We start from the raw sequence: 22,063 nt of genomic DNA, 5'->3' as shown, positions 1-22,063 counted from the left end.
GTTTTGCGTATCACGTGTACGCAAAGGGCTGACGTTCAGCTCAGGAATGAGGAGTTGGGAACTATGGCAACCGCCGCATCAGTTCTGTTTCATTCAACGACTAAAAGATATGGTATATATTTTTATTCTCATAAATACCTCTAAAATGGGCGGTAGTGCTGTCGCCTTAAAGCAAGAAGGTCGCTGGTTCGAGCCCCGGCTAGGTCAGTTGGCGTTTCTGTCTGGAGTTTGCAATATCTCCCTGTGTAGGTTTGGGTTTCCTCCGGGTGTTCCGGTGTTTCCCCCACAGTCCAAACACTTGCGGTACAGGTGAATTGGGTAAGCTAAGTCCAAAGATATACATGCGCTATAGGTGAATTGGGTAAGCTAAATTCTCATAAAACCATTTGGGTCCGTTGTTTGTCTATAAGACATAAATATTTCTTTAAAAGAAAAGGGTGGCACGGTGGCTCAGTGGGTAGCACTGTCACCTAACAGCAAGAGGGTTGCTGGTTTGAGTCCCAGCTGGGCCAGTTGGCATTTCTGTGTGGAGTTTACATGTTCTTGCCATGTGGGTTTCCTCCAGGTGTTCTGGTTTCCCCCTCAAGTCCAAAGACATGCGGTATAGGTGAATTGGATTAACGTTAACTAAATTGGCCGTAGTGTATAAGTGTGTGAGTAAATGCAATACTGTATGAGTGTCCCAGTACTAGGTTGGGGCTGGAAGGGCATCCGCTGCGTAAAACATATGCTGGAATAGTTGGAGGTTCATTCCACTGTGGTGACCTCTGATAAATCAGAGACTAAGCCAAAGGAAAATGAATAAAAAGAAAAGGTACATTTGTAAATGCTTTAAGGCTTTTAATAAACATCGTTTATCTCTTTCCAACCTTTCATTCATTCATTCTCGGCTTAGTCCCTTTATTAATCAGGGCTCACCAGAGCGGAATGAACTGCCAACTTATCCAGCATATGTTTTACGCAGCAGATTCCCTTCCAGCTGCAACCCAGCACTGGGAAATACACTCTCATTCACACACATACACTACAGAGAATTTAGTGTACCTAACTCACCTGTACCGCATGTCTCGAACCAGCGACCTTCTTGCTGTGAGGCAACAGACAGCACTATCCACTGTGCCACAATGCCGCACTTTTTCCAACCATTATTTTTGTTAAATGTTACATTTAGTTAAATGTACAATACATTTTAATGTTGATGTTTCATTTTCATGCCATTTTGGGCCTTTGGAAATTTTTGTGAGTAAAATTAATTGATTATAAGTTTTAAAACAATTTAATTTCAGCCATTTCACTACAGTATATTCATTAATACTGTTAATTCTCAGATAATACGTTTTTTTTTTTTTTTTTAAATACCTGTAGGTGAACACAAAGCAATATCACGGTAAAACAAGGCAAATTTAACATTCAAAACTTTTTTCACTTTAACTCCTTCCAATTTCCAGTGTAGTTGTGATGCTTTAGTTTCAAAATACTAATGTTTTATATAAACATTACATTTTAGAGTTATTTAATTAATTCATTAATTTTCAATTTTATCCCTTGAATAATCAGGGGTCGCCACAGCCGAATGAACCGCCAACTTATGCAGACTGTCATTTACACTCATCCACTACGGAGAATTAAGAAAGATTGCCTTAGCTTTACAGTAACTAATAGCTATAAAATAACTATAACTATATAAAAAAATCTTTATATTTTTTCCCATAGTTTGTAATTTAATTTGATAAAAAGTAGCATTTATTTAATTGATTTTAACAAATGTAAAAGTGTTCAAACACAACTTTATAGCAAAATATTATAAGTAACACTAATGTTATAATTATATACTGTGCTATGGTCTACAAAAAGAGTAGGCTACAAAAAAAAGTATTAATGTAACAGTGAGTAATTCATAATGCAACCAGCCCCTGAAGGCCACCATCACAGTAAAAAGCAGAGAAATGTTAAGCAAGAATCTTGTTCGTGGTTAAATTCAAGACTCTGTAAGGGCTATTTTCTCATACTTGTTGTTACTTAGCTAAAACAAATGTTAATGCAATATTATAATACAGTATGCTCACATTTGCATGTGATGTTTTCTTTGTGTGTGCAACAAACTACATTTTCGTTTAATTCTCACGTTGAATTTCTGTAATTTTTAGTCCTTGTTTCCTGCAAATAATAACTGTGTACACAACCGTAAGCTAAAGTAAATATTCCAAGCTCTTTCTGTTATTCATCTCCAATTTCTTATTTTCTCTCTTTATTTGTTGCCACACAATAAGCATAATTTATCATGCACTTAAAGTGAATTTGATTCAGATTACACAAAGAGTTTAGTTCTTTGCTTAACAATTTGAATTAATTGACAATTGTTAATATATATATCTTGCATTCACACACATACACCACAGCCAATTTAGCTTATTCAATTCACCTATACGCATGTCTTTGGGCTGTTGGTGAAACCTGAGCACCTGGAGGAAGCCTACAGGAACACAGGGTTGAACATGCAAACTCAGCAGAGAAATGCCAGCTGACCCAGCCGGGGCTCAAACAAGCAACCATCTTGCTGTGAAGCGATTGTGCTACCCACTGCACCACCGTGACGCCATATATATATATATATATATATATATATATATATATATATATATATATATATATATATATATATATATGAGCAATGCCAGCCATATTGATGTGACATTTGGAGTAAAAACTCAAAACATAAATTTGCTTAAAAAATAAAAAAGTTTCTAAAAAAGTTTATATTAACATTTAGACATGATATAAACATTATATAGACATTATACATACATTATACAGAGTTAAGGGACCATAAAAAATATCAATCTGTAAACATGTTTTGTACTTTAAATGTGGAAAATATTATTGGATGTGACAAAAAAAAGTCTGCGGGTTTACAGAATACAACATACTTAGTACAATAGAAATTCTGTAAATTAAACTGCACAACCCAAAAGAAACAATAATAATCAAAAGGAGAAGAGTTGCTCACTATAAACAAAAATGATTGGTTTTATTTCATTTAATATTTTCACATTTATGAGGAAAAAGTGTTGTTATGGATGTGACATCTCTACCTTATGGATGTGACAGATGTGAAATTGCCACTTGTGTGACTTTGATCAAATATAATAGTTTAAAAACTTAGAAAAGCCTTCCTAAACTATTATGCCCCTGTTTGTTTTTCCCCAGTTTCTGTTTAACGGAAAGAAGATTTTTTCAACACATTTCTAAACAAATATTTTTAATAACTCATTTCTAATAACTGATTTATTTTGTCTTTGCCATGATGACAGTAAATAATATTTTACTAGATATTTTTCAAGACACTTCTATACAGCTTAAAGTAACTTTTAAAGGCTTCTGTTCTGAGGTAAACACACCCTAAATATAATAAAATGAGTAAAATCAATTAAATGACACCTGTTAAGTTTAAGCAAGCTTCAAAACAATTAAAAATTTGCAGAATAACAAGAAAAATGACTGTTTTTGGGTTGTTCTGGTAGCGAGACTTGTTTCTGTCGTCCTCTGTTGACTTTGCCAGTTTAGCAAACAGGAGACGATTAAAATAAATGAGCCTAGATTGATCCTGATACACAGCGAGGGGAAGACTGATGAGGAAAGGCACGCGCAAGGGATGATTACGACTGTCCTTGCCTGATGACAAATGGCACTGTATTGTGCTGGAAAGCCACCGTTTTTTATCCCTTGGCATCAAAACACTTTTCGGATATCATCATAAGCATCATCGTCATCATCACTGTCACCATTCTATTGCCAGCATTTTCCATTGCAGATGACATGTGATATTGCCAATGCATGAAACCGATGCTTCGTATTTGCCAAGGTGAATATGCAGCTAGATGCTTGTCACTTTTTTCATTCATTCTAGGGCTGTATTTCATTTCTAATGCATTTTTCTGCATCTCATATAAAGAATGGTGCAGTTTACTCGTTTATATACTGTATATTGATTCTCCAGTTCTGTGTGAAATATCTATATTCAGGATATTATATGGTTAATTAATGTCACAAAATCAAGAGAGCTTTTTTCCCTGAATATCAGTGCGTAAGAGCAATCGCATACGTTGATTATATCATGTAACAAATATAGTTACCAACAAAGACAGAGCAGCACATTTTAGCATTTAGCATTGTTCCTGAATCAATCTAATAAGGCAATAATTCAATGGCTCAAATTAGAGAACAAAACTGAAGTATGAAGAAAGATTCAAACTAAATTTCTGAAGATTACAGCAGTCAAAAATGAGTCTCTACAGTAACTATTCTCTTAAAGGGCATACTGTAACGAGTGTCTCATAGGACACTAGGACATCACTTGTCTATCATAGGACATCACTAGACATAGGACATAACTAGTCTCTCATATGGGATTGCTACTCATCAATAGTCTCTCATCGGACTTAACTAAACATGAGTAGTGTCTTATAGGACATCAGACATCACTAGTCTCTCATATGACTTAACTAGACATGACTAGTCTCTTATAGAACATCACTAGTCTCTTATAGGACATAACTAGTCTCTTATATGGGATTGAGAGTCATCACTAGTCTCTCATAGGACATAACTAGTCTCTTATATGGGATTGATAGTCATCACTAGTCTCTCATAGGACATAACTAGTCTCTTATATGGGATTGCTAGTCATCACTAGTCTCTCAAAGGACTTAACTAGACATAACTTATGTCTTATAGGCCATTGCTAGTCATCACTAGTCTCTAGGACATAACTATACATAACTAGTCTCTCATAGGATATCACTAGACATCACTAGTCTCTTGTAGGACATATCTAGTCTCTCATATGACATTGCTAGACATCACTAGTCTCTCATAGGACATAACTAGTCATAACTAGTCTCTCATAGGACATAACTAGACATAACTAGTCTCTTATAGGACATCACTAGACATTATAAGTCTTTCATAGGACATAACTAATCTCTTATAGGACATTGCTATTCTCTAGAACATAACTAGTCTCTCATAGGATATCACTAGACATCACTAATCTCTCATAAGACTTAACTAGACATCACTAGTCTCTTACAGAACATAACTAGACATAACTAGTTTCTTATATGACATCACAACATCACTACCATGATGTCTTATGAAAGACTAGTTATGTCTTATGAGAGACTGGTGATGTCTAGTGATATCTTATAAGAAACTAGTTATGTCTTATGAAAGACTATGATGATATGTCTCTCATAGGACATAACTAGACATAACTAGTCTCTCATAGGATATCACCAGACATCACTAGTCTCCCATAGGACATAATTAGTCTCTCATATGGGATTGCTAGTCATAACTAGTCTCTCATAGGACTTAACTAGACATAACTAGTCTCTTATAGGACATTGCTAGTCCTCATAAGTCTCTCAAAGGACATCACCAGACATCATCAGTCTCTCATAGGACATAACTAGTGTCTCATAGGATATCACTAGACATCACTAATCTCTCATAAGACTTAACTAGACATCACTGGTCTCTTACAGAACATAACTAGACATAACTAGTTTCTTATATGATATCACAACATCACTACCATGATGTCTAATGATGTCTTATGAAAGAATAGTTATGTCTTATGAGAGACTGGTGATGTCTAGTGATATCTTATAAGAAACTAGTTATGTCTTATGAAAGACTATATGATGATATGTCTCTCATAGGACATAACTAGACATAACTAGTCTCTCATAGGATATCAACAGACATCACTAGTCTCCCATAGGACATAATTAGTCTCTCATATGGGATTGCTAGTCATAACTAGTCTCTCATAGGACTTAACTAGACATAACTAGTCTCTTATAGGACATTGCTAGTCCTCATAAGTCTCTCAAAGGACATCACCAGACATCATCAGTCTCTCATAGGACATAACTAGTGTCTCATAGGATATCACTAGAGATCATTAGTTTCTTAGAGGACATAACTAGTCTCTCATATGGGATTACTAGTCATTACTAGTCTCTCATGGTACATAACTAGACATAACTAGTCTCTCATAGGTTATCACTAGACATCACTAGTCTCTCATAGGACATAACTAGTCTCTAATAGGAAATAACAAGACAAAACAAGTCTCTCATAAGATATCACCAGACATCATTAGTCTCTCATAGGAAATAACTAGTTTCTCATTTGGGACTCTAGTTTCTAGGCCATAACTAGACAGAACTAGTTTCTCATAGGGTATCACTAGACATCACTAGTCTCCTGTAGAATACAACTAGTTTTTCATGTGACATCACTAGATATCACTAGTCTCTCATGGGACAAAACTAGTGTCTATTAGGACATAACTAGTCTCTCATATGTCATAACTACTGTTGAACCAGTGTCTCATTGAGATTCTCTGCATTATCCTGCTCTCTCGTGACTTTGTCTTTGGTGGACGACCAACTTTTGGGGAAACTTAAATAAATGCAATTGTAAAGATGCAATTATGCAAAAATTACAGATTTGAAATGACCAATTTCTAATGTTATCTTCTCTAATTTTGATCAGTGTTCTTTTTCAAATTTCTCATTGAAGCTTTTTATACAGCGAATATATGAAAAATTAATTCATATATTCAGAATATATGAAACCTTGGCTATTTTATTACTGTTAAGATTACTTAGGAGTATTTAAGGATTTGGTTGTTTTCTAATGTTGATCTCCATTGAGAAAATATTGCACATCCCTATATGCAGTACCATTCAGAATCTAATATAGTGAGGAAATCAGTGATGGACCGAGAGGCTGTAAATGGAGAAACCCACATGGAGATCTTGAGAAACTGTCCTGCTGCAGATATCTGTCAGCTTGATGAGGCAAAAGACAGAAGCAATTACAGTAAAAACAAGAATAACAGAAGGTTTAGGAAATAAAAAAACATTACTATAAAGACATACTGTGCCACGCCGGTTTTAAAACCTCATTTGAAGAGGAGTAATTGCACAGGCCATTATTTATGAACCCTAAAGAAGTATGTTACAGAATGCTTACATTGATCGACTGCCTCCACCAGTTTAATGTTTTGCATTTAAATTGAAATGTTTACCCGTTTACATGGCGTAAATCATACCACGTTGGCCACCGTTTATCTTTGCTGAGATGCCCGTTGCTTTTTCCACTAGAGCGTGTGGCTGAAATTGAGTGAATTTGATTACAAACACATTGCCCCGTGTGGAGATGTTATCTGGGTTTTATCTTAATGTCACCCTCCGTGTGCAGGGCTGTGCTAATTTAATCGTCATTTTAGATATGATTATTTACTCCTCAGGAAAGAGACAATCTATACCAAAGCGTGACCCTTTATTCAATTGGAAGCTGAAATGCTTGAAATTAATTGGTGAAGAGAAGTTAAGAAATATTCTTGTGAAAGCTGTCGAAATGATTAGCGTGGAGCTCATCCGAGCAAAACACAGCCATTAAAAGGATAGATCACCCGAAAATGAAAATTCTGTCATCGTTTGCTCGCTCTTTGTTCCTCATGCAGAGCTATCGTGTGGCTTCAGAAGACTTGGGATATGGGTTGTGAGTCATATAGGAATTGTTATCCTTTTTGAAGCTTGATACCGGCTCATCCATATGCATTTTCACAATACGTTTTGATAAACTTCTTATTTCTCATCTTATGTAGATGCATTTGAGTTTATTCAGCCATGTTATAGACTAACACTTTATTTGAAAAGAAAATAGGCTTTTCTACCAGTTTTACTATTTTTCATATTGCAGAAGCACTTTTAGCTTAGCTTAGCTTAGCATACAACATCAAATCGGATTAGACCATTAGCATCTCACTCTAAAATGACCAAAGTTTCAATACAATTCCTATTTAAAGCTTAACTCTTCATTAGTTATATTGAGTAATAAGATCGACAGAAAATTAAAAGTTGGTATTTTTAGACCAATATGACTAGTAAGTGTACTCTCATTCCAGCAGAATAATCAAGGAACTTTGCAATCCTGTTGAACTTACCTCTATGTGGCCGGCTTTCCTGCTGTTACCAGTTTGTCCAGTTAGCTCGCCATGTACATCAGCGGACTTGAGATGCAGGGAGGAGTTGACCTTGGTAACAGGGTTCAAGTCCGATGAAGAACGGTTTTAGAAAGCAGGTAAGACAATTACCGAAGCCAAAAAATGAAATAAACATGAAGTAAATAACAGGGTGAAAATGTGGTAAAATCTCAAAACATGGTAAAAATCAGGGCGAGGGCTTTTCTTTTTCTGGATTGCTTTTTAAACTGTCGGTTGTGTTTAGGGAAATGGGTGGGCAGGTCAATCGATGCTTTTGAAAACATTCTTGGTTGGGTTTATAAAAGGAGGAGGGTGGGTCAGTTGATCAGTCAGTCATACAGTCGTTCAGTTGACAGCGGCCTCTAGTGGATTTTGCAAGAACAGCAGGCAAAAATGGCATTCACAAGAAAAAAATTGAGATCTCAAAAAGATTACACAGCAGCCTTTGGTGGATTCGTGAAAACAAAAACTGCAAAAAGTGTACCTCTTGGGACGTATTTGGCGCTCTACAGAAATGTACAATATAAAGCGGTACGTTTTCAGAATGAGCCTGGGTTGGTAATTTCATTGCTTCTGCTATTTTTCCTAACCATATCGGACTATAGGAAATAGCCATGTTCAATTTCCTGTTGGCTTTAGTACACAATATATCTACAAAAGATTCAAGCTTTAAAACTCGTTGGTCATTTTTTTGAGTGAGATGCTAATGGTATAATTTAATTAAATTCCCTATGCTAAGGTAAAAGCGCTCCGGCCCGACCTAAAGATTGACTGAATAGATTTAATAATGGTAAATACCAACGGTTTAACTATACAGGGGAGTTGTGAAATTAGCCTATTTTCCTCTATATATGCTTTACCAAATAAATATAGAAAGATTTTTGGTAAATGTTGCATTGTCAGACACGTTTTATATGAGTGTAGCAATTGTGGAGCCATGTGGATCATGTACTGTAAACCAAGTTGATTCAAGACGCAGAAAACACGTCTGCTAATATCGAAAGTTCCCAGTGCTGAGAATGTAATTACTGTATATATTTATATAATTACAATGCAGTCTTTGTGGTTTAATGTTGTCTCTAAACCAGCCTGTGTTCTTAAAGAAATTGCTATAATTTCTTTAAAAAATGTTACCAGTCAATTAGTGAGTAAGACGGTTTCAAATTTGGCATTTGGAGATGCAGAGTAATTACTGTGAGTAATTTTATGCCCTTTTCATGAATGTTTTTGATCCATTAAAAAGAAATGGCTCATAAACGTCATTCAGAGTCAGAATTAAAGTGAAGAAATCATCATTTCTTCATCCACCACCTATTTGGTTTTATTTCTATAGTTGAACACAAAGGAAGATTTACTGAAGCATGTTGGAAAAAATCAACCTAGGCTTATTTTGAAAACAGCCCTATTGACCTTATTTTTCAATGTGGAAATGTGCTTGTTTTTGCTTTTGTTTCAGAACTTCTGATTCAGTTGCCTATGGGAGAAATGACAAGAAATAATAAATGGCAGAATTAATTTGGTCAAACTACTTGCTCTACAAACAAGTGTTTGCATGACTATAAAGACAAAGCAGGATAAAATAATGAGAAAATACCAGCTTGTTTCATCAAGCAGCGTAAGAAGCTGTTTTTAACATCTAAAAATGAATAGGAGTGAAGAAAACCGGAAGTTTCAAGCCAACAAGATTTAAACGGCTGCGTCCCTGCTGGAGCTACATCTTTTTTTTTATTTTTGCAGTTTTTGTTAAATTCACCATAAATTCACCAGAGGCCACTCTGTATGCTTTTTTAGATCTCAAATTTCTCTCGCGAGTGCCATTCACGCCTGCTGTTCTCAAGTAAATCCACCAAAGGCCACCGTCGACTGACTGAATCACTGATTGACTGACCCACCCTCCTCCTTCCCTTAACCCAACCAACAATGTTTTAAAAAAATTCCAGAAAAAGCCCTCGCCTGATATTTACCACATTTTCAGATTTTACCACATTCTCACCGTTATTTTGTTTATTTTGTTATTTGGATTTTGTTTTTGCCTTACCTGTTTTCTGGAACAATCCTTTGCCGGACTCGAACCCCGTCATCGCCCTGAACTCCTCTCTACATCTCATGTCCACCGACATACAGGGCATCCGGTTCCAAACATCTTCCACTTAGGCCACTGTGCTCATTGGAACTTTCAGAGCAGCAGAAATGTTACTGTAACCTTTCCCAGCCTTGTGCCTTGAGACAATTCTGTCTCGGAGGTCTACAGACAATTCCTTTGTCTTCATGCTTGGTTTGTGCTTTGACATGCCAACCCTGTCAACCCCGAGACCTTATATAGACAAATGTATGCCTTTTCAAATTATTTCCAATCAACTAAATTTACCACAGGTGAACTTCAATTAAGCTGTTGAAACATTTTAAGAATGATCAGTGGAAACAGAATGTACCTGAGCTCAATTTAGAGCTTTCGCGGCAAAGGCTGTAAATACTGATGTACATAGGATTTTTTAGGTTTTTTATTTTTAATAAATTTGCAACAATTTCAAAAAAACAATTTTTCCACATTGTCATTATGGAGTATTGTGTGTAGAATTTAAGGGGTTAAATTAATTTAATCCATTGTGCAATAACGCTGGAACATAAAAAATGTGGAAAAAGTGAAGCGCTATGAATATTTTCTACTGGACAAACTGGTAACAGTGGGAAAGCTGTGGGAAAGCTGTCCATAGAGGTAATCGGTCAGCTGGTAAGTGTGAAAGGAAAGTTGAAATATCGTCCTGTAGCGTTCGTTTTAAAGATAAAATGCACCCAAACGCACTTCTGGCTCCATAATTCGCGATCTCAAGAAATGTATATAGGGCTACATTTTCAGAATGAGCCTGTGTTGGAAAAAACAGACATTGACTTCCATTGCTTTTTTTAGTTCCTACTATGCATGTCAATGTTACACCATTCTTCAGAATATCTCTTTTTGTGTTCAACAGAAGAAAAAAATCATGAAAGTTTTAAATCACTTGAGTGTGAATAAATGGTAAGGAAATGTTCCTTTGTAGGTGAACTATCCCTTTAACTGTTTGTACTGCATTCAGCAAAAAAGAATAGGCTTATAAGAGCCATGCAATGCATTCCAAATGGGATAAACGTGCCTCTGGTGTGCACTTCCGCATGAGGATAATCATGAAGGGCCGTCCCAATCTGAAGTGCTCTAAACTAGCCACTCAAAGGCCCCTTTGGAAGGCAGGATTTTGGAAAGGTGTGAGTGATGGACACTTTTCAATCCCATGACTCTTTGTGCATGTTTAATTTGTCATGCATATGATTCAAGATGATGCAGAAGTGCGTTTTTTTCTGGTCCCCTACACCACTCATCCCCTTGAAGCTCTCACTCTGGAGGGTAAATCCTTTGAAGGGATTAGGGCATAGGGATGAGCCCTTCAAAACAGCATGCAGCCATTCACTCAGGGGGCTGACGCACTGTGAGTTTCTGAGTCACTGCAGAGAACCAAGCTCATAGATTTTGGAAAAGTCTACCTCAGACTCATTTGGAAATCAGACTATGATTTTCATTTCATTGATTAATTTTCTTTTCAGCTTAAGCCTTGTTTATACTTCAGTTCTGTGTCGAGTGATCGGCGTGACCCTCAGCGCATACCTTGCGCATTGCTGTGCATTTATACATCATCATACATACTTCGCCTCGCAGCAAGAAAGTCACTGGTTTGAGTCACCCATGCTTGCATGGGTTTTCTTCGGGTGCTCTGGTTTCCCCCAAAGTCCAAAGACATGCACTATGGGTGAATTTAACAAACTAAATTGGCCCTAGTGTGTGTGTGTGTGTGTGTGTGTGTGTGTGTGTGTGTGTGTGTGTGTGTGTGTGTGTGTGTGTGTGTGTGTGTGTGTGTGTGTGTGTGTGTGAATGAGTGTGTATGGATGTTTCCTAGTGTTGGGTTGCAGCTGGAAGGGCATCCTCTGTGTAAAACATATGCTGGATAAGTTGGTGGTTCATTCTGCTGTGGTGACCTCTGTTAAATAAAGGGACTAAGCCAAAGGAAAATGAATAAATGATTGAAGCAAACAAATTAAGTTGAACATTTCTTTATTTAGTTAAAATTTTTAATTAAATTATTTAATTTTATTAGTTTGCTTAAATATAGCCCATATAAACTGTTTACAACCACTTACCTTAGTAAATCCAATGAATCATTTTTATCAGTGTATAGGGGAATTACCAACCTACATTGCACATGACATCACACAGGTTCAACCACGCATACCGGTTGCAAAAAAAGACCGGTTGCAACAGCAAACATGTTGTGTTGTGCGTTGAGATGCCAAATTCGATAGTCCAAATTCCAAAAGTAAAAACTTAAATTTCACCATTTACCGCACTGCTTTTAATGCCAAACAGCTTGACTCAGCAGTTCTAATTTCAGATCAGGTAAGTTCACGCTATGCTGAATCATACACATTACTCGATTTTTGATTGCAGCAATGATTTCAGCAAAAACAGTTAAATATGGCTAATTAAACTGCAGACACTGAATGCTAAGATTGAAACGTAAAAGTGTAAGTTCACACACCCTCCTGTACAGGTGCAGTTCGCTGTCAGAATGCAGTTGTTTTGCTTGTTGATGATCACCCATGCCTTGTACAGTTTCATCTTCTTTCCTTGTCTTTGGCTAGGCAGAACCTCGGTTTTTAGCACTACAAAGTTTTGAATCAGGTAATCATGGAGCAATATTTCTTGCACAGGACCACACAGAACAAAATTGTTGGCATCCAAAGACTTGTAGGCCTTTAACTTCACTCTTGTAAAATCACTTAGAGTTTCAATTTGGGGCTGGATGCTTGGCCATTTCATCCTATTCAATATCCATTGGGAGGTTGCTATCGCAAATGGACCTGTCAGAAGAACGCCGCTCACTTTAACATTAATTTTCCAGCATTAATGTGCTTATCACTGGGCGACAAGCTGTTATAATACGCTGAAAGCATTATGTGAATAATATATATTATATGCAATCAATTTATCTTAACTAATACAACAACAAACTCTGTGCTGCATCCGATGTCATTCCCTTGCTGTAAATGCTAGCGCTCCTGGTTTTTCTGCAATCTCGCTGTGCGGGCATCCTGAATGTTTACAAACCGATAATTCCTCTATATGAATTTTGTAAAAGATTACAAAGAATAGGACGGCCTAATTTCATTATTAGATTTAGACAATTTACATATTATTTTAATCTAGTTGAGTGTTGATAACTATATTTAAAAAATAAATAGAAATTAATTTAATACTTTGGGCTCTTTTATTGTACCGTTTAATATTATAGTATTTCGCAATGTTGCTTTTGTATTAACTTCATTTAACTTCATTCTCAATTTGTTAAGCAAACTACTGTTTAGGGGTGGTGCGGTGGTGCAGTGGGCAGCAATGTTGCCTCTCGGCTGTGTCAGTTGGCATTTCTGTGTGGAGTTTGCACGTTCTCCCCATGTTCGCGAGGGTTTCCTCCGGAGTCCCCCACAAGTCCAAAGACATGCGCTATAGGTGAATTGCGTGAGCTAAATTGTTCATAGTGTATTTGTGTGAGTAAGAGTCTATGGGTGTTTCCCATTGATGGGCTGCAACTGGAAAGACATCCGATGCATAAAGCATATGCAGGATAAGATGGCGGTTCATTCCGCTGTGGTGATCCTTGATTATTAAAGGGACTTAGCCGAAAAGAAGATGAAAGAATGAATGAATGAACCACTGTTTAATTCAAAATAACCATTTATCTTGTAACAAAAAAGTATACTGAGGTACATTTGTTTTTGTGTATTATTACACCCGTGCTAAAATCATATTCATTCAGTAATTATAAGTCTATGTAGGCCATTCGTTGGATTAAATGATTCATGCTCTAGTGCAAATTTTCAGGCCTCCTTTATCTAACACCTCCTTCTAATTGGTAGTCAGCCTAATGTGCCTCTACATTGCGATTGCTTTTGCAACCACTAGCAGTTACTTCAAAGTTAAACTTCTTTTTCATGCGGCTTCAGTTATTGTCCAAAAAGAACAGTGGGAAACATTCCTCGGGACACGGCATAATATTTGACTTGCAGGCCACGCTAGTTCTGATGAGGTTAATAGCATAGGCCTCGCTGGCCATACACAGATGAAAGGATGACCACACGTCCATGTAACATATTTGTCCCGAGCCTCGGGATACTTTCCCTTTAACATGCATTCTCAAAAGTCTGCATAACATTTCCACATGAGGAGATATTCAACTTTAATCAACCGCCTCTCCTGCCTATTTCCCTTCTGCTATTCTTTGAATTAGATACACTGTGTTTCCTCTTTGAAGTGAAATTTGTATTTCATTTTTGTATCCTCAAAGATCATTTCCATATTTTATTTATTATATATTTATATATCTCAAAAAAATTCAAAGCCCCCATGTTCTGCATGAAAGTTCTGATTGAATTTGGATGCACACTGAATCTGAGATTCAACAGAGTCTAAAACATCCTGACATTTTTACATCTTCTCGACTATGTCTAGACACTAATCAACTGGTTCTTATGTTATATTGAGCAGCTGTATTGCAAGACCATATTGTATCTGGTTGCCCCTACTTCGCCTTGGCTTGATCACAAAGAAACAAGTAAATAAATGTGGAACAAGTAAAGTGATTTAGCAAAATAAGCTATTTGCATAACAGAGAACAGCAACCATTATTTCTGTTCTGATTTACACAACATAGGTTCATTCTGAAAACGTAGCCCCATATACATTTCTGGAGATTGTGAATTATGTAGCCAGAAGTATGTATGGCTGTATTTCATCTGTAAAACAAACACTATGGGGTGGTATGATGCTATTCCTTTTCGTGCTTACCAGCTGACCGTTTACCTTTATATTGGTGGCTTTTCTGATGTTACCAGTTTGTCAAGTTAGCTTGCCATGTATGTAGGCAGACTTGAGACACAGAGAGGAGTTGACCACGATGGCAGGGTTCAAGTCCGGTGGAGAACAGTTCTAGAAAGCAGGTAAGACAAAAACAGAATCCAAAAAATATAGTAATCAAGTAAATAACAAGAGGCGAGGCAGTGGCGCAGTAGGTAGTGCTGTCGCCTCACAGCAAGAAAGTCACTGGGTCGCTGGTTCGAACATCGGCTCAGTTGGCGTTTCTGTGTGGAGTTTGCATGTTCTCCCTGCCTTCGTGTGGGTTTCCTCCGGGTGCTCCGGTTTCCCCCACAGTCTAAAGACATGCGGTACAGGTGAATCGGGTAGTCTAAATTGTCCGTAGTGTATGAGTGTGTGTGTGTGTGGATGTTTCCCAAAGATGGGTTGCGGCTGGAAGGGCATCCGCTGCTTAAAAAACTTGCTGGATAAGTTGGCAGTTCACTCCGCTGTGGCGACCCCAGATTAATAAAGGGACTAAGCCGACAAGAAAATGAATGAATGAAGTAAATAACAGTGTGAGAATGTGGTAAAATCTGAAAACGTGGTAAAAATCAGGCGAGGGCTTTTCTTTTTGTGGATTGCTTTTTAAAACTGTTTGTTGGGTTTAGGAAAGTAGATGGGCGCTGGGTAATTGCTGCTTTTGAAAACACTATTGGTTGGGTTTAGGGAAGTAGGAGAGTGGATCAGTCTATTGGTCATCGCCCTGTAGTGTTTGTTTAAAAGAAGAATTGCAGCCATACGTACTTCTGGCTACATAATTCGATCTCCAGAAATGTATATAGGACTACGTTTTCAGAATGAGCCTATGTTGATTTTTTGAGATTTTATGCATGCAAAAGCAGAATTTTCAGCAGAATAAAATAATAAAAGCTCAAGTGATTGTGAGTAAAAAATGGTGAAAATTAAAATGTTTAGGTGAACTGGCCTAAAACTGATTCTAATAAAGAACCTTTTTTATATTACACTCACTCACTTTCCTTCAGCTTATTTCTTTAAAGAGCCCCTATTATGCATTAAAAAGGTCGTATTTTGGTCTCCAACAGACTGATACGCATGCAGGATGCATTGTCTTATGATCTGCATTTATTTTTACCTAAATATCCCAACGACTCCCATTTGATTTGTTTGGCCATTAATTTGTTACCAAACTCCTCCTTAGCGCAATGCTAATCTGCGCTGATTGGGCCGATGACCCAGTCTGTTGTGATTGGTCGACTGCGTTCAGCGTGAGACAGAGAGAAATGCCCAGGGGTGCGTTTCCAAAAACCATCACTAGCCAACTAAGGTCACAAGTTCCATTGTTACAAACATAGTTCATTGACTTGCTGTTTTCCAAATCCATCGCTCCAACGAACATTTGCAAACTGCGTCGCAAACTTGTGCACTTGCAACCACACCTCTGGAGCTGTAGTTAAAAACATAGTTCCTAGCTGTGTTCTATTCCCACTTATCCCCCCTATGCCCTATTCATTTAAAACATTCTAACATTTAAACTTGGAGTGATTAAAAATAAAAATAAAAAAACATTAAGGTCATCTCTCTTAGGTGCAATTTGCTTTCAAAGTATTTTTACAGTTCAGTTTTAGCGATCTTCATGTTTACAATTGCGCTCCCTTCGGAGTGCACTTCGAAAACATTTATGCCATTTTGAACACAGCAGTGGCTCATGACGAAAGGTGACCTATTATTTAAAAGTGGAATTTATGTTATGTCTCCAAAGCTTGTGAAAACAAAAACATAGCATACGTTAATGCTTTTTTTTAGTTTATGCTTTTAATTTATAGTAGATTATTTATTAAGTGTATCTGTACTGTATAAGACATGGACCTGTTGGTTAAAACATTTCTGCACTAACTGTCAAACTGTAATAGTAGACAATAATAATAATAATCATCATAATCATCATCATCAATATCATTATGAAAGTAGAATTTTGTTAAATTTCCTAATAAATAATAAATATTAGATTTTATTTCTTAATAAACAGCCTCATTTATTATTTATGATTTATATATGAGATTAGAATATGTGTCAGCTTTTGTAAGTAATTTTATGTTAATTTAGAATAGACTATGGAATATACTCGATAATATTTGTAAAGGAAACATAGGCCCTATATGTGCCATTTACATGTATTTCAATTAATATGGAAAACAAGTACATGTTTTTAGCTAAATTAATATTGGATTTTATTTTAAATGCGTGTTTGTGTTAAACAATATAATTTGCTCAAAGAAATGATGAGGTTCTTTTCTAAAGTTGTTACTCCACCCCGTTTAGAGCATCAATATGGGCGCTTTACACTATAACTAATGTGGTTCAAATGATGGATCTGCGACAGAGAAACTACGGGTTTTGGGAAACACTCATCACTACATTGTTCTTTTCCTAAACGATGCATCATACTATGATAGTTCAGCCACGAGTTATGCCGTTGTTTGGGAAATGCACCCCAGCACGGCTTATCAACATTTTTGTAGTCAGAGTGCATAGTGTATGTGTGAGCCTAATGCAGGAGTGCATTAAAGCAATGCAGTGAAACACCAGCATATTGCAGTACAAGTGTTTACAAGTAACAAAACACAATTAAATACATAATTTGCAAGCAAGAGAAAATGAGGATACAATTTTAATTGCATTTACTTACACATGTGATATGTAGGAAGGAACTGGTCCATGAACTGAGCACTGTAAAGTTCCTGTCAAGCTCTGACAAAGTCCCATACATCAATAGTCTTTTCTGATCCTTCCTTTACAAACGGCTGATGAATAGCCTGTTGGAAGTGTGTAGATTGCTGAAGCACTCGTCAGAAAAATGACAAGAACACAGCACAAAGCTGGGGCTATAATGCTGAGGTATTTTTGCAAATATAAACTTCAACCACTCACTCTTCACAGCCTCATCTTTAAGTAGGGAAAAAAACAGTAAATTTTCTTCACACTTCAGAGTTCCTACAGTAATCAATATTATTACATTTGATTAAATTATTAATTATTTGCCTTTCCTTGTTTGGGAAACCACTAATATAAAAGACCAGCAATAAAACCATCCCATCGCGCTCATGCACTACAGCCAACCTTCCATGTAGCCTTCAACCTTCCTACTTTGTATGCCTTGATGTTTCAATCATATTCAGCCAGCGCGGCCACTTGGATGATCAACAGAAAAACTGGAAAGCATATGTCTGACAACTTTCAATTTCCCTTAAAAATGTATGACTATTTATAAAAGTTCTGGCCACTCTCTCCTTGGTGCAGTAGACAGAGCTTCCATTTCCCTGATGGATTGGCTGTCATATTCCGACAGTGCAGTGCTTCTTTTAGTTTATAGACGTCTCTGTGCTCCTGACGCCACAGTGTGCGCTGTCGTTTTTCTCCCTTATCGTCCTGCTGCTTTGCTCGGCTCCTAGACATAAACACAAACAAGCAACTAGGGAGGAATATCATTACAGGTTTTTTTTTTTCTTTCAGTTCTGAAACTTTCTTCTTAATGCTAGTCACTAACTAAGCAGCACAAATCACATCACTGTTCCCACATTATATCGCATTTAAATCATATTTGTTTTGTTTAATAATTTGGAAGAAGGGCGTTACGGTGGCGCAGTGAGAAACACGATTGAGTCACAGCAAGAAGGTCACTGGTTTGAGTCCCATCTGGGTCAGTTGGCATTTCTGTGTGGAGATAGCACCGGCTTCCCCCACAAGTCCAAAGACATGCTTAGGTGAACTGAATAAATTTAATTGGCTGTAGTATATGTCTGAATGAGTGTGTATGGATGTTGCATGATTTTTACCACCGTTTCAGATGTGACCACATTCTCACCCTGTTATTTTGTTGTTTACCTTATTTTTTTACTTCTGTTTGCATGGTCATCTCCTTTCTGCATCTGAAGTCCGCCAACGTACATGGCGAGCCACTGGACAAACTGCCGAAAAGCTGTTCATATGGAAGTAAGCGGTCAGTTGGTAAGTGTGAAAAGGAACGCCATCATACAGCCCCGTAGCATTCATTTTAAAGACAAAATGCAGCTTAACGTACAGTTGAAGTCAGAATTATTAGCCCCCTTTGAATTTTTTCTACTTTTTAAAATATTTCTCATTTGCAAGGAATTTTTCACAGTATGTCTGATCATATTTTTTCTTCTGGAGAAAGGCTTATTTGTTTTATTTTGGCTTGAACAAAAGCAGTTTTTATTTTTTTAAACACCATTTTAAGGTAAAAAATTATTAGCCCCTTAGCTATTTTTTTGTTTCAAAAGTCTACAGAACAAACCATCATTATACAATAACTTGACTAATTACCTCAACCTGCCCAGTTAACCTAATTAACCTAGTTAAGCCTTTAAATGTCACTTTAAGCTGAATAGAAGTATCTTGAAAAATATCCAATCAAATATTATTAAAATAAATCAGTTATTAGAAATAAGTTGTTAAAACTATTATGTTTAGAAATGTGTTGAAGAACTCTTCTCTTTACTTCTGGCTATTCCTGATCTTTAGAAATGTATATAGGGTTACGTTTTCAGAATGAGCGTATGTTGGACATTTTAAATGTGAAGATGACACGGTTTGTTATGACAACTTGACATAAATATATGATAATCATGTTTATGACAGATTTATGACAAGTTTTGTTGTCTTGGTAATGTCAAGGTATCATGACAAAGACAAAACCCGGATGTATTTGTTTATGTCAAGTTGTGATACCAAACATTGTCATCTTTGCATTTTAAATGACATAACTGAGCAAATAATCGTTGTTATACCCATGAAATCTCATTTAATCACATTCATAACATGTCATCTCACGATTATTTGTTCATGTCTTATAAACACCCGATTCAAGTAAAGTGTTACATTCAACCCAGGCTCATTCTGAAAACGTACCTCTATATACATTTCTGGAGACCATCAAATACGTCCCAGGAGCTACATTTTTTGGCAGTTTTTGTTTTAGCAAATCCAGCATAGGATGCTGTGTATGCTTTTTCAGATCTCAAATTTCTCTCACGAGTGCCATTCATGCCTGCTGTTCTCACGTAAATCCACTAGAGGCTGCTGTTGACTGACTGTTTAACTGACTGACCGATCAACTGACCCACCCTCCCTCTTCCCTAAACCCAACAAATTTATAAAGCAATCCAGAAAAAGAAAAGCCCTCGCCTGATATTTACTATGATTTACCACATTCACACCCTGTTATTTACTTGTTTATTTTATTTTTTGGCTTCTGTTTTTGTCTTACCTGCTTTCTGGAACCATTCTTCACCGGACTTGAACCACGTCAATTCCTCTCTGCATCTCAAGTCCACTGACGTGCATGGCGTGCTAACTTGACAAACTGGTAACACCAGAAAAGCCGTCCATACGGAGGTAAGTGGTCAGCTGGTAAGCATGAATAAGAACAGCATCATACTACCCCATACCACTTATTTAAAAAAATGTATTTCAGCCATACATACTTCTTGCTCCTTAATTCACGATCGCCAGAAATGTACACAGGGCTACATTTTCAGAATGAGCCCATGTTGATTACACTGTTCAAAATTGGAACATGCTGTTGAGCAAATGACTACAACAGTTAGATTTTTTGGTGAAACTGTCTCTTTTATTAATTGTTTTTCACTTCCAATGACAAACTCCTTTGCTTTTTATGTTATTATGCGCATGTGTACACAGTAAAGCATTGATATATCGAACGATTGCGCGTGTTTGGCTCCTACAAGCGAGTGTTAGTCTGTTTATCTGTTTATTTAAGTTTATCTATGTTGGCGCAGTAAATTACTCCACTCGTGTGTCCGTGTGTAAGCGCACGTATGTGACCTAGTGGACATTGTCTTCCTGGTAAATCTGGTCCCTCCTGCAGGCCTGTGTGTGAGCGTTTGCTTATCAGCGGCGAGCAGAGTCTCCCACATTCCCAGCCACCTCCGTTGCCTGAGAGGAAAATAAATTGCACCCATGCAGTTAATAAGAATGAGAAATATTGAGTGAGACTCACACAACCATTACAAAGCGAGGGAGATGGAGAGAGAGAGAGATGTTTTGAAATGTCTGAGATAAACTTAAGTGTCGTAAACAATGTTTTTTGGTCCATGAAACGAAACATCTCCCCATGCCTTCATTTTGTTCTATGACCGTAATGAACAAGCAGATGCAGTTTCTCCTGCACCAACAAACGTCTAAACTACACGCACACGCATACTAAACTCCCCTCCCCCTCCACCTACCCAAAACAAACACTTATTTCCATCACATTACGCCGGAAGTGTCACGGGTGCATATTGAATTCCCTTCACCGGTGTGACTGTGTCTATGACAGGTAATTACATATTGAATGCTCTTTTTGTTCATTCGTTTCCTGGAGAGGGAAATCCATCTCTTGTGTGGTGAGACTGTGTCAAGAAATTTCTTTTTTTTTCTTATTTCCAGGTTCAAACGGTACATGCGCTATCAGAGCCAAGTGGAACTGGAACCATCATTGGCTGATTTATTGTGAAATTGCATGAAATTACCATAGTTATTTTATTTACGCTTTCAATGCTCGACATTATGCACAAAAATAAGCCGTAAACAGCCATTGTACAAATAATGAAATTCGGATTAGTCTTCTTTGTTTGCTCCTTTTGAATTTTGATGTGTGTCTTTGTGTATTTAAACTATGAATGTTCAGTAATATATATGTATATTCCCGAAAGCAATGATTTTTCCACACAGTTTGATTCAAAGATTCATTCTTCAAGTCTCTCTGAGAAAATGAAAACTTCTGTCATGATTCCAATGCGTCTGACTGCAATTTTTGTCTTTACTTGTAATCTGTATTGAAATTGTGGTGGGATTACCAAAATGAAGTAGCTGAGATTTTTAAGGCAGCACAGTAAAAGTTTTAGGTGAGAGAACATCTTTGGTTTTGCACAACTGCATCATTTGGTATTTTGAGGGTCCATTTGAGTATTAGTAGACTGTCTGCCTAATATTTGTTGATACTGCTCCTTCAACAGATATTTAACTGACTATAAGAAACTTTGCAAGTACATGTCAACCTACACTTACCCTAACCCCAAAAT

The 22,063-nt window shown here is 37.0% G+C and overlaps 1 protein-coding gene and 1 long non-coding RNA gene across 10 annotated transcripts in view; one reads left to right on the top strand and one right to left on the bottom strand.

Annotated features, from left to right (window-relative positions):
• Positions 1 to 30: 30 nt before the first annotated feature.
• On the top strand, positions 31 to 21,893 carry LOC141379160 (uncharacterized). 3 transcript variants are annotated; one of them, XR_015517143.2, is made up of 4 exons: positions 31 to 112; positions 18,893 to 18,965; positions 20,307 to 20,372; positions 21,429 to 21,893. It is a non-coding gene; the product is annotated as an uncharacterized LOC141379160 (long non-coding RNA). The 3 variants fall into 3 exon arrangements; XR_015517142.2 differs by lacking the exon at positions 31 to 112 and adding an exon at positions 16,914 to 18,721; XR_015945394.1 differs by lacking the exon at positions 31 to 112 and having other exon boundaries at positions 18,876 to 18,965.
• LOC147832625 (uncharacterized) overlaps positions 17,612 to 22,063 on the bottom strand; it is a 201,289-nt gene continuing 196,837 nt past the window's right edge. For 4 of the 7 annotated variants that reach the window (XR_015945388.1, XR_015945389.1, XR_015945382.1 and 1 more), the window contains one exon: positions 17,612 to 18,405. The gene's annotated coding sequence lies outside the window, so the exon portion shown is untranslated. Of the gene's footprint in view, positions 18,406 to 20,244; positions 20,385 to 22,063 lie in introns of all 7 variants that reach the window. The other 3 variants (XR_015945390.1, XR_015945381.1, XR_015945379.1) reach the window with 1 other exon arrangement.

Source organism: Danio rerio, chromosome 19 (assembly GCF_052040795.2).
Source record: "Danio rerio strain M-AB ecotype USA chromosome 19, GRCz13ab, whole genome shotgun sequence".
NCBI classification, from domain to species: Eukaryota; Metazoa; Chordata; class Actinopteri; order Cypriniformes; family Danionidae; genus Danio; species Danio rerio.
Note: the sequence above shows the minus strand (reverse complement) of the source record. Positions and strands in the feature narration are given on the sequence as shown.